The 17327-nt window shown below is 37.0% G+C and overlaps 1 pseudogene; it reads left to right on the plus strand.

Moving 5' to 3' along the window:
* Window positions 1-10177: 10177 nt before the first annotated feature.
* Window positions 10178-10801, plus strand: LOC137757446 (MARCKS-related protein-like; annotated as a pseudogene).
* The last annotated feature ends 6526 nt before the right edge of the window (window positions 10802-17327 follow it).

The raw sequence follows: 17327 nt of genomic DNA on the forward strand, positions 1-17327 counted from the left end.
AATTCCTTTAACATTTTATGCACTGTATTTTTTTTTACTTTTTTTTTAAGAGTATTAGTCTTTTTTTTTTTTTTTTTTTTTTGTCTGTGTTAGGTCTTCATTTCTGTGCGAGGGCTTTCTCTAGTTGTGGCAAGCAGGGGCCACTCTTCATCGCGGTGCATGGGCCTCTCACTATCGCGGCCTCTCTTGTTGTGGAGCACAGGCTCCAGATGCGCAGGCTCAGCAATTGTGGCTCACGGGCCTAGTCGCTCCGCGGCATGTGGGATCTTCCCAGACCAGGGCTCAAACCCATGTCCCCTGCATTGGCAGGCAGATTCTCAACCATTGCACCACCAGGGAAGCCCTGAACTCTATTTTTGACTCATTTTCTCAGTGTTTGCTTTGGGGCTTATACATCTGAAATTATGGAAATCTATTTTATATTTATATTAACTTAATTCCAGTGAGATACACAAATGATACTCTTATGCAGCTCAGCTTTCTTGTCTCCTTTTGTGTCCTATTATTGTTATACATATTGCATCTATGTATTTTATAAAAACAACAATATTTTGTTATAACTTGTATCATATACTTTTATGTCTTTTTAAAAGCTGAGGATAGAAAGAAGTATATATTGATACTTTCTTATATTAACTTTCTTATTTATCATTTCTGGTTCTCTTCATTTGTTCCTCTGGATTTGAGTTACAGTCTGGTATCATTTAGCTACTCAAATGAAACTTTGTCCTTAATCACCTCCGTTACATTGTTATTGCCAAATATATTTCTATATAGAATCACCAATACAATTATATAACAATTGTTTTATACAATTGCTGTTTAAATCAGTTAAGAGAAGAAAGGAGTGGAAATAGTTACACTGTCTTTTGGAATTGCTAACATAATTACTTTTACTGCACTCTCTTTTTTTTTTAAATGTGAATTTGAATTGTGTCTGTGTTTATGTGTTTTGTTAGTTTCCTATTGCTGCTGTAACAAATTACCACAAATTTAGTGACTTAAAACAACACAAATTTGTTCTCATATTTCTGGAGATCAGAATTCTAAAATCAAGGTTTCAGGGGGCTCTGTTCCTTCTGGAATTCAGGAGAGAATCCTTTATTTTATCTTCTAAAGACTGCTTGTATCCTTGATTCTTTACTCCTTCCTCATATTACTGCAGCTTCTTGCTTCCACTGTCACATTTCTTATTATCTTTGACTTTCTTGACTTCCTTTTACAAGGACTCTTGTGATTATATCTGGCTTACCCATATATTCCTGAATAATCTCCCCATCTCAAGATCATTAACTTAATCACACATACAAAGTATCTTACCATGTAAGATAACATATTAACAGATTCTGGGAATTAGGACATGGACATATTTGGGGAGCCCATTATTCAGCCTATCACACTTGCTCTCAGCTTGAAGAATTTCCTTTATTATTTCTTATAAGGAGGGTCTGTTGTCAGTGAATTCTCTCAGTCTTTGTTTTCTAGGACTGTCTTTATTTCACCTTCATTTTTAAGAGATAGTTTTGAGAGATAAAGGTTAGTGTTTGATGGGTTTTTTTCTTTCAGCACTTTGAGTATGTCATTCCACTGTCTCCTGGCCTCCATTGTTTCTGATTACTAGAGAGCTATGAATGTTACTGGGGTTACACATTGTACATGACAAGTTGTTTTTCTCTTGCTCCATTCAAAATTTTCTCTTTGTTTTAGGATTTCAACATTTCTCTATGATGTGTCTGGATGTATATTACTTTGTGTTTATCCTACTTAGGATGATTAATATAGAGTATCCTATATATTAATCTTTGATCTATCAGCTAAACAAAACCAAACTACTTTTCTGTTAATTGCAGGAATACTCAGTGCATTTGTTTATTTAAGTAAACTTTACATAACATAAATTTCACCATTTTTACCATCTTAAAGTCAACAAATCAGTGGTTTTTAGAACATTTACATTGTTGTAGAATTATCACCACAGTCTAATTTCAGAGCATTTTCATCAATGCCCCTCCAAAATACCTCATACTCATTAAGCAGTCACTACCTATTTCCCCTTCCCCCCAGTCTCTGACAACCAGTAATCTACTTTGTCTTTATTAATTTGACCTATTCTGAACATTTCATATATAAATGAAACCATATATGGACTTTTGTATCTGGCTTCTTTCACTCACCATAAAGTATTTGAGGTTCATCTTTGTTGTACCATATATCAGTATTTCATTCTTTTTATGGGTGAATAATATTCCACTGTATGGATTTACATTTTGTTTATCCATTCATTAGTGGATGGAAATATGGATTGTTTTCAATTTTTGCTAATGTGAATAGTGCTACTATGAACATTTGTCTACAACTATTTCTTTGAACACCAGTTTTCAATTCTGGGTACATATGTAGGAGTGGAATTGCTGAGTCATATGACCATGCTATGTTTAACTTTTTGAGGAACAGCTAAAAGGTTTTCCACAAGACCTACAATATTTAACATACATACCAGCAATGTATGAGTGTATCAATTCTTCCATATCCTTGTCAACACTTGCTTTCTTCTGTTTTCTTTATTATAGCCATCCTACTGTGTGTGAAGTAACATCTCACTGTGGTTTCAACTTGCATTTCCCTAATGACTAATGATGTGGAACATGTTTTCACGTGCTTATTTGCCATTTGTATATCTTCTTTAGAGAAATGTTTATTCAATTCCTTTGCTCACTTTTTAATTGGGTAGGTTTTCTTTTATTTTCTGAGTTGTAAGTGTTTATTATATATAAGAGATACTAAACCCTTGTCAAATGTAGGGTTTGCAAATATTTCCACTCATTCTGTAGGTCTTATTTTTTCTTGACATCATCCTTTGATACAAAAACATCCTTTTTTCTTTTTTTACTGTTTATTTTTTACTTTTATATATTTTTAAAGATTACACTCCATTTACAATTATTACAAAATATTGACTATATTCCCTGTGTTGTACAATACATCATTGTAGCCTATCTTACCCCCAATAGTTTGTACCTCCCAATCCCCCACCCCTATATTGCCCCTCCCCCCCCCACTGGTGACCACTGGTTTGTTCTCTATATCTGTGAGTCTGCTTCTTTTTTTTGTTGTATTCACTAGTTTGTTGTATTTTTTTAGATTCCACATATAAGAGATATCATACAGTATTTGTCTGTCTCTAATTTATTTCACTTAGCATAATGCCCTCCAAGTCTATCCATGTTGCTGCAAATGGGAAATCTTTAATCTTTTTTATGGCTGAGTAGTATTCCATTGCATATATATACCACATCTTCTTTATCCATTCATCTGTTGATGGACACTTGGGTTGCTTCTATACCTTGGCAATTATAAATACTGCTACTATGAATATTGGGGTGCATGTATCTTTTTGAATTAGTGTTTTTGTTTTTTTCAGATATATACCCAAGAGTGGGTATATCATTTGATATATGATATATCATATGGTAGATCTATTTTTAGTTTTTTGAGAAACCGTAGTGGCTACACCAATTTACATTCCCAACCAACAGTGTACGAGGGTTCCCTTTTTTCCACATCCTCACCAACTTTTGTTATTTGGATACACAAACATTCTTAATTTTGCTGAACTCCAATTTATCTGTTTTTCTTTTGTTGCTTGTCCTTTTGGTGTCAGATCTAAGAATCCATTGCCAAATCCAAGTTCATTAAGATTTACCTGGATATCTTCTTCTAAATTTTGTTATACTTTTAGCTCTTTTATTTAAGTCTTTGGTCCATTTTGAGTTAATTTTGAATAGGGTATGAGGTAAGAGTCCAGTTCCATCGTTTTCAAGGGTATAGCCAGTTATCCCAACACCATTTGTTGATGGTTCGATGGTTTAATGGTCTTGGCACCCTGTGAAAACTCAATTGACCACAGACGTATGGGTTTGTTTCTGGATTCTCAATTCTATTCCATTGATCTACATGTCTATTCTTATGCCTGTATTACCGTGATTTGATTACTGAGCTTTGTAGTAAGTTTTAAAATGAAGAATTATGGGTACTCTAACTACATTCTATTTCAGCATTGTGTTGACTGTTTGGGGTCCCTGACAATTCCATATGAATTTTAGGATCAGCTTGTCCTTTTTTGTAAAAATGACAGTAGAGATTTTTATACAGATTGCATTGAATCTGTAGATCACTTTGGGAAGTAGTACCATCTACAATATTAACTCTTACAATCCATAATCATTGGATGTCCTTCCATTTATTTAGACCTTATTTAATTTCTTTCACTGTTATGTAGTATCCAATTTACAAATCTTGCATCTCCTTGATTAAATTTATTCCTAAATATTGTATTCTTTTTCATGCTATTATTAATGGACGAACTTCCTCAATTCAGTTTTGGATTAATCATTTCTAGTGTATAGAGATACAACTGAGTTTTGTATGTAGATCTTATATCCTGCAACATTGTTGAATGTGTTTACAATCTGAAATAATTTTTGTGGATTTTTAAAAGTTTTCTCTGTATAAGAATATGTCATCTGTTGCACCCCAATGTTCATTGAAGCACTGTTTACAATAGCCAAGACATGGAAGCAACCTAAATGTCCACCCACACAGGAATGGATAAAGAAGATGTGGTACATATATATATAATGGAATATTACTCAGCCATAAAAAAGAATGAAATAATGTCATTTGCAGCAACATGGATGGACCTAGAGATTGTCATGCTGAGTGAAGTAAGTCAGACAGAGAAAGACAAATATATGATATCGCTTATATGTGGAATCTAAAAAATGGTACAAAAGAACTTATTTACAAAACGGAAATAGAGTCACAGATGTAGAAAACAAACTTATGGTTACTGGGGGGGTGGGGGGGAAGAGGGGGAGGGACACATTGGGAGATTGGGATTGACACATACACACTATTATAAGTAAAATAGATAACTAATCAGGACTTACTGTATACCACAGGGAGCTCTTCTCAGTACTCTGTAATGACCTATACTGGAAAAGAATCTAAAAAAGAGTGGATATACATGTATGTATAACTGATTCACTTTGCTGTACAGCAGAAACTAACACAACACATTAAATGAACTATAGTCCAATAAAAATTCAAAAAATTAAAAATTAAAATGCAAAAAAAGAATATGTCAACTGTGAATAAAGATAGTTTTACATTCTCTTTTTCAAATCTGGATGCTTTTTATTTCTTTTTTTGGCTAATTTCTCTGGCTATATCTTATAGAACAATATTGAATAGAAGTGGTAAAAATGAACATCCTCATCTAATGGAATTAGGCTGTTAGTCTTTCATCCATTGAGTGTGTTAGCTGTGGTAGATGTACTTTATCAGGTTGTGCAAGTTCCCTTCTGTTAAATTATGTAGTCCCCAAATTCGTATGTCATTGCCCTAACCCCCAGTACATCAGAATGGGACTATATTTGATGACAAGGCCTTTAAAGAGGTAGATAAGTTAAAATGAGACCATTAGAGTGGATCCTAATCCAATCTGACTGGTGTTCTTATAAGAAGAGGAAATTTGTACACACAAAGACACACCAGGGTTGTGCGTGCACATGACCATGTGTAGATACAGTGAGAAGTTCAACCATCTACAAGCCAAGGAAAGGACACACACCCCCCAAAAAAAACCTGCTGACATTTTAAATCGGGACTTCTAGCCTCCAGAAATGTGCGAATATAAATTTCTGTTCTTTAAGCCACTCAGTCTGTGACATTTTGTTGTAATAGCCCTGGCAAACTAATATACCTTCTATTCTTTGTTTTTTAAGTGACTATTATCATGAAAGTGTGTTGAATACAGTGGAATGCTGTTTCTGCATCAATAGAGATCAGTTTTTTCCTTCATTCTGTTTATGTGGTATATTACTCATTGATTTTTGTATATTGAGCCACCTTGCATTCCTAGGATAAATTCTACTTGTTCATGGTGAATAATTCTTTTAACATACTGTTAGGTTCCATTTACTGGAATTTCATTGAAGATTTTTGCATCTATATTCATAAAGGGTATTGGTCTATAGTTTTCTTTTGATGCCACTGTTTAGCTTTGGTATCAGATAAATACTGGCTTCATGGAACAAGTTAGTGTTCCAATCACTTCTGTTATTTGAAATTGAGAAGGATTGAGGTTAATTCTTTATTAAACAATTGATAAGCCAATATTGATTTGTGTTTTTTGATTTCTTACATTAGAGTTTTGTAGTTTTTCTCATAAGATTTTTCCCATATTTTATTAGATTTATACCTAAGTATTTCACTTTGTTGTTGCTAATGTAAATGACATTGTACTTACATTTTAAAATTCCAGTTGTTCATAGCTGGTCTATAAGAAAGGAACTGACAGTTGTATATTAACCTTCTATCTGAAACATTCCTGTGATGGCTTATTAGTTCCTGGAGATATTTTGTTGATTCTTTGACATTTTTCTACACAAAGAGTCATATAATATTGAGGTAATTTTTTATTTCCTTCTTCCAAACTGTACATGTTTCCTTTTCTTCTCTTGCTAGCTAGGGACTCCAGTATGATTTTGAGTAGGAGTGGTGAAGGTAGAAATCCTCACAGCTCTAATATTTATTATTTCTTTTATTCTGCTTATATTGAATTTAATTTGTTCTTATTTTTCTAGTTTCCTGAAGTGGAAGATTAGATTATTTATTTTAGCTATTTCTTCTTTTCTAATGAAGAAATAGCTAAATTAATTCTTCTTTTCTAATTCAATTTTCCCTCTAAACACTACTTTTTCTGCACCCTGGAAATTTCAATGAGTTGTATTTTCATTTTCATGTAGTTTAAAATATATTTTATTGTGGTAAAAATACTTAACATGAGATCTAACCTGCTAAATTTTTAAGTATGCAATACATTATTGTTAACAACAAGTGCAATCTAGAGATAGCATGTCTCTAGAAATTATTTATCTTGCATAAATGGAGTTTTATACGCTTTGAACAGCAATTCCCTGTTTCTTCCCCTTTGCCCCTGCATCTATCATTTTACTCACTCTTTCTGAGTTTGAATATTTTAGAGACCTCGTTTAAGTGGAATGATGCAGTATTTGTCCTTTTGTGACTGGTGTATTTCACTTAGAATATCCTCCAGTTTCATCCATGCTGTTGAATATGGCAGGATTTTCTTCCATTGTAAGAAAGAATAACATGCTGTTGTATGTATATATTATATTTTCCTTATCCATTCATCTGTCAATAGGCATTTAGGTTGTTTCCATATCTTGGCTATTGCAAATAATGCTGCAATAAACATGGGAGTGAATATATCTCCTGCAGATCCTGATTTAAATTCTCTTGGATATTAACCCAGAAGTGAGATTGCTGGGTCATATGGTAATTCTATTTTTAATTTTTTGAGAAAACCCCATACTGTTTTCTGCAGAAGTTGCACCATTTTACATTCCCACCAACCACATACAATGGTTCCAATTTCTACACATCATGACAAACTTATCTTTTGCTTTTAAAAAAAATAATAGCCATTCTAAGGGATATGAAGTGGTATCTCATTGTGATTTTGATCTAAAAAAATCATAGTCGTCCTAACAGATGTGAGGTGACATTTCATTGTGGTTTTGAACTTCCCTGATAATTAGAGATGCCAAACACCTTTTCATATACCTGTTTGACATTTGTATGTCTTCTTTGGACACGTTTCAAGTGCTTTGCCCCTATTTTAATCAGGTTGTTTGTTTTTATGCTATTGAATTGTAGGAGTTCCCTATATATTTTGGCTATTAACCCATTATCAGACATATGGTTTGCAAATATTTTCTCCCACTCTGTTGGTTTTTTCCTTACACATTTTGACTATTGTGTGAATAATGTTGTTATGAACATGGTTTTACAAATATCTTTTCAAGTCCCTGGTTTCAATTCTGGGTATATACCCAGAGGTGGAATTGCTGGATCATATTATACAATAATTCTTTTTTTTTTTTTTTTTTGAGGAACTGCCATACTATTTCCCACAGTGGCTGTATAATTTTACATTCCCTTCATTAATGCACAAGTGTTCCTGTTTCTCCACATCCTTGTCAACACTTGTTATTTACTTTTTTTAAAAAAGTCATCATAATGGATGAGAAGTGGTATTTCATTGTGGTTTTATTACATTCCCCTAATAATTAGTGATGTTGGGCATCTTTTCATTGGCTTAATGGACATTTGTATATCTTCCTAGGAGAACTGTCTATTTAATCTCTTTCTTCATTTTTCAATTGGGTTTTTTCTGTTTGTTGTTGAGTTGTGGAAGTTCTTTATATATTTTTTTTAATGGATTTTTTTTTTAAGTTTTGTTTTTTGTTTTTAAAGGAACTCCTTTATTTATTTATTTATTTATTTTTGGCTGTGTTGGGTCTTCGTTTCTGTGCGAGGGCTTTCTCTAGTTGCGGCAAGTGGGGTCCACTCTTCATCGCGGTGCACGGGCCTCTCACTATTGCGGCCTTTCTTGTGCAGCACAGGCTCCAGATGCTCAGGCTCAGTAGTTTGTGGCTCACGGGCCTAGTTGCTCCGTGGCATATGGGATCTTCCCAGGCCAGGGCTCGAACCCATGTCCCCTGCATTGGCAGGCAGACTCTCAACCACTGCGCCACCAGGGAAGCCCTATATATTCTTAATATTAACTCCTACTAAGCTATTTGATCTGCATACATTTTTCTCCTGCTTCACTGGTCGCCTCTTTACTCTGTTGTTAGTGCCCTTTAATGCACAAAAGCTTTTTAAAATTTTAATGTAGTGTAATTTATCCATTTTTCTTTTGTTGCCTATGCTTTTGGTGTCATACCCAAGAAATCATTTTCAAATCCAGTATCATGACAATTTCCCCCTATATTTTCTTTTTTTAAAATTTTATTTATGATTTTGGCTGTGTTGGGTCTTCATTGCTGTGTGCGTTTCTCTGGTTGCGGAGAGTGGGGTCTACTCTTCGTGGCGGTGCACGGGCTTCTCATCGCAGTGGCTTCTCTTGTTGCGGAGCACGGGCTCTAGGCCCACAGGCTTCAGTAGTTGTGGTGCAAGGGCTTAGTTGCTCCACAGCATGTGGGATCTTCCTGGACCAGGGATCAAATCTGTGTCCCCTGCATTGGCAGGCGGATTCTTAACCACTGCGCCACCAGGGAAGTCCCCTCCCCCTATATTTTCTCCTGAAAATTTCATAATTTTAGCTCTTACATTTACGTCTTTGATCCATCTTAAGTTAATTTGCATATGTGGTGTAAGGATCCAATTTTATCCTTTTGCATGTGGATATCCAGCTTTCCCAACACCATTTGTTGGGAAAATGTCCTTCCTCCATTGAATGAACTTGGCACCTTTTTGGAAAATCATTTGGTCATATATTCAATGCTTTATTTCTGGACTCCCAATTCTATTCCATTGGTTTGTATATCTGTCTTTATGTCATTACTACACTCTTTTTTTTTAAACAACTTTATTGGAGTATAATTGCTTTACAATGTTGTATTAGTTTCTGCTGTATAACAAAGTGAATCAGCTATATGTGTACATATATCCCCATATCCCCTCCCTCTTGCGTCTCCCTCCCACCCTCCCTATCCCACCCCTCTAGGTGGTCACAAAGCACTGAGCTGTTCTCCCCTTGAGATGTAGCTGCCTCCCACTAGCTATCTGTTTTACATTTGGTAGTGTATATATGTCAATGCTACTCTCTCACTTAGTCCCAGCTTACCCTTCCCACTCCCTGGGTCCTCAAGTCCATTCAAGCCTCTTAGGGAAAGGAGGGCATTTAAAAGCAACTATGTATACACTTCCCAATTTCAAAACTTACCACACTCTTTTGATTAGTGTAGTTTTGTAGTAAACTTTGAAATTGGGAAGTGTATACGTAGTTGCTTTTAAATGCCTTCCTTTCCCTAAGAAGCTTACCCCTGTTTCTACTGTGCCTTAGCTGTTCTGTATTCCTCAATCAATAATCTCTTGCGTGGGCATTCTGGTGAGGAGCAGAGCAGTGGCGGGCACAGCTAGTCGGTGAGGTGTGGAGCCGGGGTGCAGTGCATTTTCCCACACACACACCCTTCCCCCTCAGGTGCGAGCCCCTCCCCTCTGCCGGCCTGGCCCGCCTGACCAAACTATCCCTTATGGCGTGAGCAGGGGGTGGCTCCTGGTGCCCCTCAACAGAACCCCCACCATGGGCAACCAGAGCTCCAAGGCTCCCTGGGGTGACGTGACCGCCGAGGAAGCAGCAAGCACTTCCCCCGCTAAGGTCAATGGATGGGAGAATGGCCACGTGAAAAGCAATGGAGACTTATCCCCCAAAGGTAGAGGGGGGTCGCCCCCACCCTGTGAACGGAACAGAGGAGGAAGCCAGGGCCACTGGCGATGCCATCGAGCTGGAACCCCCTAGCCAGGGCTCTGAGGTCAAGGGGGAGCTTCCCCCCGCCCCCCCAACCCCCCGCCAAGGAGACCCCCAAGAAGAAGAAGAAATTCTCTTTCAAGAAGCCTTCCAAATTGAGTGGCCTGTCCTTCCAGAGAAATCGGAAGGAGGGGGCTGGGGGTGATCCGTCTGCCTCGTCACCCACAGAGGAAGGGCAGGAGCAGGGGGGGTCGGTGCCTGCAGTGAGGAAGGCACTGCCCAGGGAGGGAAGGCTGCCTCCACCCCTAAGAGCCAGGAGCCCCAGGCCAAAGGGGCAGAGGCTAGTGCTTCCTCCAAGGGAGGAGGAGACACAGAAGAGGCAGGGCCCCAGGCGCAGAGCCATCCACTCCCTCCGGGCCAGAGAGTGGCCTTAGACCAGCGAGCGAGCAGAATGAGTAGCTGGGTGGGGGCAGGTGGGTGATCTCTAAGCTGCAAAAACTGTGCTGTCCTTGTGAGGTCACTGTCTGGACCTGGTGCCCTGGCTGCCTTCCTGCGCCCAGAAAGGAAGGGGCTGTTGCCCCGCTAGCCACGTTCCCTCTCCTCCTCTCCCTATGTGGATTCTCCCATCATCCATCTGGTCTTCCTCTTAAGGCCAGTTGAAGATGGTCCCTTGCAGTTTCCCAAGTTAGGTTAGTGATGTGAAATGCTCCTGCCCCTGGCCCTACCCCTTCCCTGTCCCCACCCATGCATAAGGCAGTTGCTGGTTTTCTTCCCCAGTTCTTTTCCAAGTAGGCTTTGTTTACTCCCCAAATCCCTGAGCCACATGTGGGGGTGCCTACACTCCCAAACCCTGAGTGTCCAGCCTTCCCCTGTTGAGTTTTTAGTCTCTTGTGCTGTGCCTAGTGGCACCTAAGCTGGAGAGGACACTGCCCCTGTCTAGGTTTTTATAAATGTATTACTCAAGTTCATACCTCCAGCTTGTGAATCAACTGTATCTCTTTTTTTACTTGGTAATCAAGTATTAAGCTTTCGGGTTGGGGGGAGTTCTGTAATGTGAAACAACTTCTTGTTGTCTTTTTTCCCCTCCCATTGTTGTAAATAACTTTTAATGGCCAAACCTCAGATTTGTACTTTTTTTTTTCTAACTGCTAAAACCATTCTCTTCCACCTGGTTTTACTGTAACATTTGGGAAAGGAATAAATGGCCCTTTAAAAAAAATCTCTTGCATAGTAGCTGACACTATGGTGGTAATCATTTTCCATTTATAAATGTATCAAATCAGCACGTTGTACACCTTAAACTTAAACAATGTTATGTGTCAATTATATCTCAATAAAGCTGGGAAAAAATCCCCACAAAATAATCTTTTGCATGCAGGCATCTGGTGGATTTTCATTAGCCATGCTCTCAGCTTCCCAAGGCTACCCTTAGCCTGAGATCCAAGCTATTTTCGGTCCTTTGAACTCTGAGTTAAGCATTGTAGATATCATTCCCTTACACAGTGCGCAGACAGTTTAGAACATAGCAAATTCAGTCGAACTTTCTCTACTTCACTAAAAGTAACAAGGGATAAGACTATTGCTTCTCCCATCTGCGCTACGCTGTGCAAGGCAGGGATGGAGCACGGACAAGTAAAGATTCCACAAATTTCCCTGCCATTTTAAATGTGGCTTTTGTCTTTAAAATTTTTTATGCAATTTTTAAAGGTTGCTTTCCATTTACAGTTATTGCAAAATATTGGCTGTATTCCCTGTGTTATACAATACATCATTGTAACCTATCTTAAACCCAATAGCTTGTACTTCCCACTCCCCAATCCCTATATTGCCCCTCCCCCCTCCCCTCTGATAACCACTGGTTTGTTCTCTATATCTATGAGTATGCTTCTTTTTTTGTTATATTCACAAGTTTGTTGTATTTTTTTTTAGATTCTACATATAAGTGATATCATACAGTATTTGTATTTCTCTGTCCGACTTATTTCATTTAGAATAATGCCCTCCAAGTCCATCCATGTTGCTGCAAATGGCAAAATTTCATTCTTTTTTATGACCGAGTAGTATTCCACTGTGTGTGTGTGTGTGTGTGTGTGTGTGTGTGTGTGTATACACCACATCTTCTTTATCCATTCATCTGTTGATGGACATTTAGGTTGCTTCCATATCTTGGCAATTGTAAATAACGTTGCTATGAATATTGAGATGCATGTATCTTTTCCAATCAGTGTTTCTGTTTTTTTCAAATATACACCCAGGAGTGGAATTGCTGGGTCATATGGTAAATCTATTTTTAGATTTTTTGAGAAACCTCCATACTGTTTCCATAGTGGCTGCGCAAATTTACATTCCCATAAACAGTGGGAGGGTTCCCACTGTTGAGGGTTCCCTTTTCTCCACATCCTCACCAACATTCTTTATTGTGTTCTTTTTGATGATAGCCATTCAGACAGGTGCAAGGTGATATCTCACTGTGGGGTTTTTTTGTTTTTTTTTTAAATTTATTTATTATTATTATTTTTTTTTTATTTTTGGCTGTGTTGGGTCTTCATTTCTGTGCGAGGTCTTTCTCTAGTTGCGGCAAGCAGGGGCCACTCCTCATCGCAATGTGCGGGCCTCTCACTATCGCGGCCTCTCTTGTTGCGGAGCACAGGCTCCAGATGCGCAGGCTCAGTAATTGTGGCTCATGGGCCTAGTTGCTCTGCGGCATGTGGGATCTTCCCAGACCAGGGCTCGAACCCGTGTCCCCTGCATTGGCAGGCAGACTCTCAACCACTGTGCCACCAGGGAAGCCCCTCACTGTGGTTTTGATTTGCATTTCCCTGATCATTAGCGATGTTGAGCATCTTTTCATGTGCCTGTTGGCCATCTGCATTTCTTCTTTGGAAAAATGTCTACTCAGTTCTGCCCATTTTTTAATTCAGTTGTTTTTTGTTTTTGTTTTTGTTTTTGTTTTAATTAATTAATTAATTTATTTATTTATTTTTTTCTGTGTTGGGTCTTCATTTCTGTGTGAGGGCTTTCTCTGGTTGCGGCGAGCAGGGGCCACTCTTCATCACGGTGCACGGGCCTCTCACTATCACGGCCTCTCTTGTTGGGAGCATAAGCTTCAGATGCGCAGGCTCAGTAGTTGTGGCTCACGGGCTTAGCTGCTCTGCGGCATGTGAGATCTTCCCAGACCAGGGCTCGAACCCGTGTCCCCTGCATTGGCAGGCAGATTCTCAACCACTGCGCCACCAGGGAAGCCCCTGTTTTTGTTTTTTTTGATGTTGAGTTGTATCCGCTGTTCATATATGTTGGATATTAACCCCTTATCAATCATATCATTTGCAAATGTTTTCTCCCATTCAGTAGGTTTTTTCGTTTTGTTGATGGTTTCCTTTGCTGTGCAAAAGCAATGGTATGTTTTAATGAATAAGATTTTAATTTTGTTGAAGTCCAATTCAACACTGTTTTCTTTTATGATTAGTGCTTTTTGAGTCCTGTGAAGTCCTTGTTCCTCTAAGACTGTGGACACATTCTCCTATATTTTCTACCAAGAGCCTTATATTTTTAACTTTTATGTTTATGTAATAACCCATCTCAAATTAATTTGTGTATGTGATTTAATGTGGGGATCAAAGTAATTCTTTTTCTATTTGGATACAGACTGTCCCAGCACCATTTGATGAAAAGACTTTCTTTTTCCCATTGAATTACTTTCGTGCCATTGACAAAATTGTTTGACTGTATAAGTGCATCTATTCTTGAACTCACCATTCTGTTTCATTGAATTCAATTGATGTTTATTTGCTCATGTGTATCAAAGTGATTGATTATTTTAACTACTAGCTTTAGAGTTAGTTTTAAAGTCAGGTAAGGTGCTCTACATTTGTTTTAAAGTCAGGTGAAGTGCTCTACATTTGAAGGTTGTTATGAATATTCTAGGTCTTTTTCATGGCCACATAAATTTTCAAATCACCTTGATCATTCGTATAAAAAAGAGCCTGTTGGACTTTTGATTGGAATTGCATTTAATCTACAGCTTACTTTAGGGAAAACTAACAATAGTGAGTCTTCCAATTCAAGAACTAGTGTACCTTTTATTGATTTAAACTTTCTTAATTTCTTTCAACAATATGGTATAATCTTAGGATATTTTATACATTTATTAGTAAGTTTGTCTCTAAGTATTTTATTTTTACAGATATTATTGTAAAATACCATTTACAATATTTCATATTACTAAGTACAATTTTAATTTCATATTAATTTAATTTCATATTATTTTAATTTCATATTATTAAGTACAATGCAATTTTTTTTGGTTCTTTTTTGCAGTAAATTGTTTAAACAAGGAAACACAAAATGATACTCTTCAATCAGTTTTTGACAAATGAATATACTGATGCAACATGAACCCTTATCAAGATGGAGAACATAACTCTCACCTCTGCAAGTTCCCTCATGACCCTTAAAATTTCCACAACTACTCTGATTGAGTAACCACTGGTCTGGTTTTTCTCCGACTATGGATTAGTTTTTGTGCACATATGTCCATATTCCCCAAATTGTAAACGTTTAAATGGATACAGTTGAATGTATGTAACTATACCTCAATAAAATTCACAAAATTTATGCTGAATCAAAGAAGCTTTACACAAGAGTGAATAATATATGATTCCATTGAATTTTAGGAAATGTGACATCATTCACAATATTGACTTTTCCAATTCCTGATGACTATATCCCTCTCCATTTATTTTGCTTTCTTTAATCAGTACTTTTTCAGGTTTCAACATACAGATCTTGCACATATTTTCTTAGACTTATATCAAAATAGCTCACGTTTTGGGGTACTAATCAATTTCAGTTTGTTCATTACAATTTTTTAGACATAAACTCGATTTTATGTGTGAATCTTGTATCTTATTACCTTGACCCATTTTCTTATTAGAGCTAATAGATTCATGTAATTTCTATGGGAATTTCCACATTGAGGTTCATGTCATATGAGCCCATTTTATTTTTTTTTTCCTTTACTATATATTCTTTTTATTTTTCTCACCTTACTGCACTGGCTGGGATGGCTAGTAAAATGTTCATGAGGACTGCTCTACAATGAACTCATTGCCGTCAATTTTCTTTAAGGGTGATAAAATGAATAAAAATACCTTTTAAATTTGCCTTCACTCTATCCATTTCTGGAGATCTTATTTTCTCTATATAGATTCAAGTTTCTGCCTGGTATCCTAGCCCTTTTTCCTGAAAAAAAAATTCATTTAATATTTCTTGTGCAGTTTTTGTGATAGTGGATTTTCTCAAGCTATTTTTCAGATTTCTATATCACTTTTGAAAGATAGTTTCATTGTGTGGAAAATTCTGGTCTGACATTTTTATTCTTTCAATGCTTTAAAAATTCCACTCCATTGCTTCCTGGCTTGGATTATATCTGATAAATCTGCTATAATTCTTTTGTTCTTCTGTATATGATGTCACTTTTTTCCTGAATGCCTTCAAATATTCTCTTAACCTGTGGCTTTCAGCAATTTGAATATAATATGTCTAGATTTTTTTAAAATCCTGCTTGGGGTTTTGGGAGGTATTTTGTTTTTTTTGTTTTGTTTTGTTTTTGTTTTTTGGTTCTGTGGGTTAGTGTATTTCATTCTATAGGGAAAAAAAATTAACCTTATGTTAAACGGTTTTACTTTGTTCCACAACTTTAGGGTGCGTGTTTCTGTGGGTTTTGTTGTTGTTGTTACATTTTCCATTTCTGTTTCAGTTTTTGTCATTTTCTGCTTACCTATATTCAAGTTCCCTGAATGTTTTTTTTTTCTTTTTGCCTTTGTCTAGTCTATTGATGAGTTCATAAAAAGCTTTCTTAATCTCTGTTCCCATATTTGTTTCCAGCATTATTAGAAGCTTTCTGATAATTTCCAACTGTATCCTAAAATTCTCATTTTGTTCATGCTATCTTCCTTTTCCACCAGACCCTTTAACATATTAATTTTAGTACTTTTTAGATTCTGGGCAATCTCTGAGTCAGGTTCTGTTGAGAGATTTGTCTCTTGAGTTGTTTTTCTTGCTTTTTTTTTCTGTATGTTGTAATTTAAATTGATTGCTGTACATAGTATATAGAACAATAGAGATGGAAGTAAAGATTATCTAGAAACTGGAATGACCCTTCTGTTAGGCCTTTAGTACGACATGTTGACTCAATTTAAATTGGGAGTTGAGTTAGTTTTGTTACTGTTTTAATCACTGTCAGTTCACCATCAGCTGCAAATTTCTCTAGCATCACATTGTACCTAGGGTGGTAATTGGTTTACCTGAAGATTTTTCTCAGTGCTCCTACTCCTTTAAAGCTTTAAGGCTTTAAGGCTTTCCCTAAGTATGCCTTTCCCTATGTGAGATCTCTTCTGTATACTTGCCCCTCCACCAGTATAGGTTGCAGTTTCTTGCTGCTCAGTGTTTCCTATCCTGCTGAGGTTAGGGAATGAGAGATTTTCCACTTTCCTGGTTCAGCCATAGTTTTAACATTAACAGATACTATAACCCTTTTTTTCAAAGGTGGTACCTTCATGGTAATCTCCAGTGGTAGGAAAAACCTCTAGTGCTTTGGTCCTAGTAGCATTTCTTGGCCCTCTTCAGGAGTAGAAGATCTTTCTTCCTGCAGTTGCAGTGAGTGACCTAAGAGCAATAGTTTACTCTCCTTCCCCAGTGTCATAAAGACGTTTCTTTCTTATTGGAAAAGGTTTTTGGTGGAGCTTCATACCTTTCTCATAAACATGTCTGCTACTCTCCTCCAATCCTTTACCCAAGGGTGATTATTTCCACTCTCTTGTCTATCCCCCAATTCTTCTCATAAGCTCTCAATGATGTCTACAGAGAAGAACTTGCAAGGGTATGAGTTCGCCTTCTATCTGTGGTTCCCAGGGGCTCTATGTTTTCATACTAACCCACACTTGACCTTTAGAAATTTGTTGAAACTTTTAGTCAAATTCTTATA

Source organism: Eschrichtius robustus, chromosome X (assembly GCF_028021215.1).
Source record: "Eschrichtius robustus isolate mEscRob2 chromosome X, mEscRob2.pri, whole genome shotgun sequence".
Lineage (NCBI taxonomy): Eukaryota > Metazoa > Chordata > Mammalia > Artiodactyla > Eschrichtiidae > Eschrichtius > Eschrichtius robustus.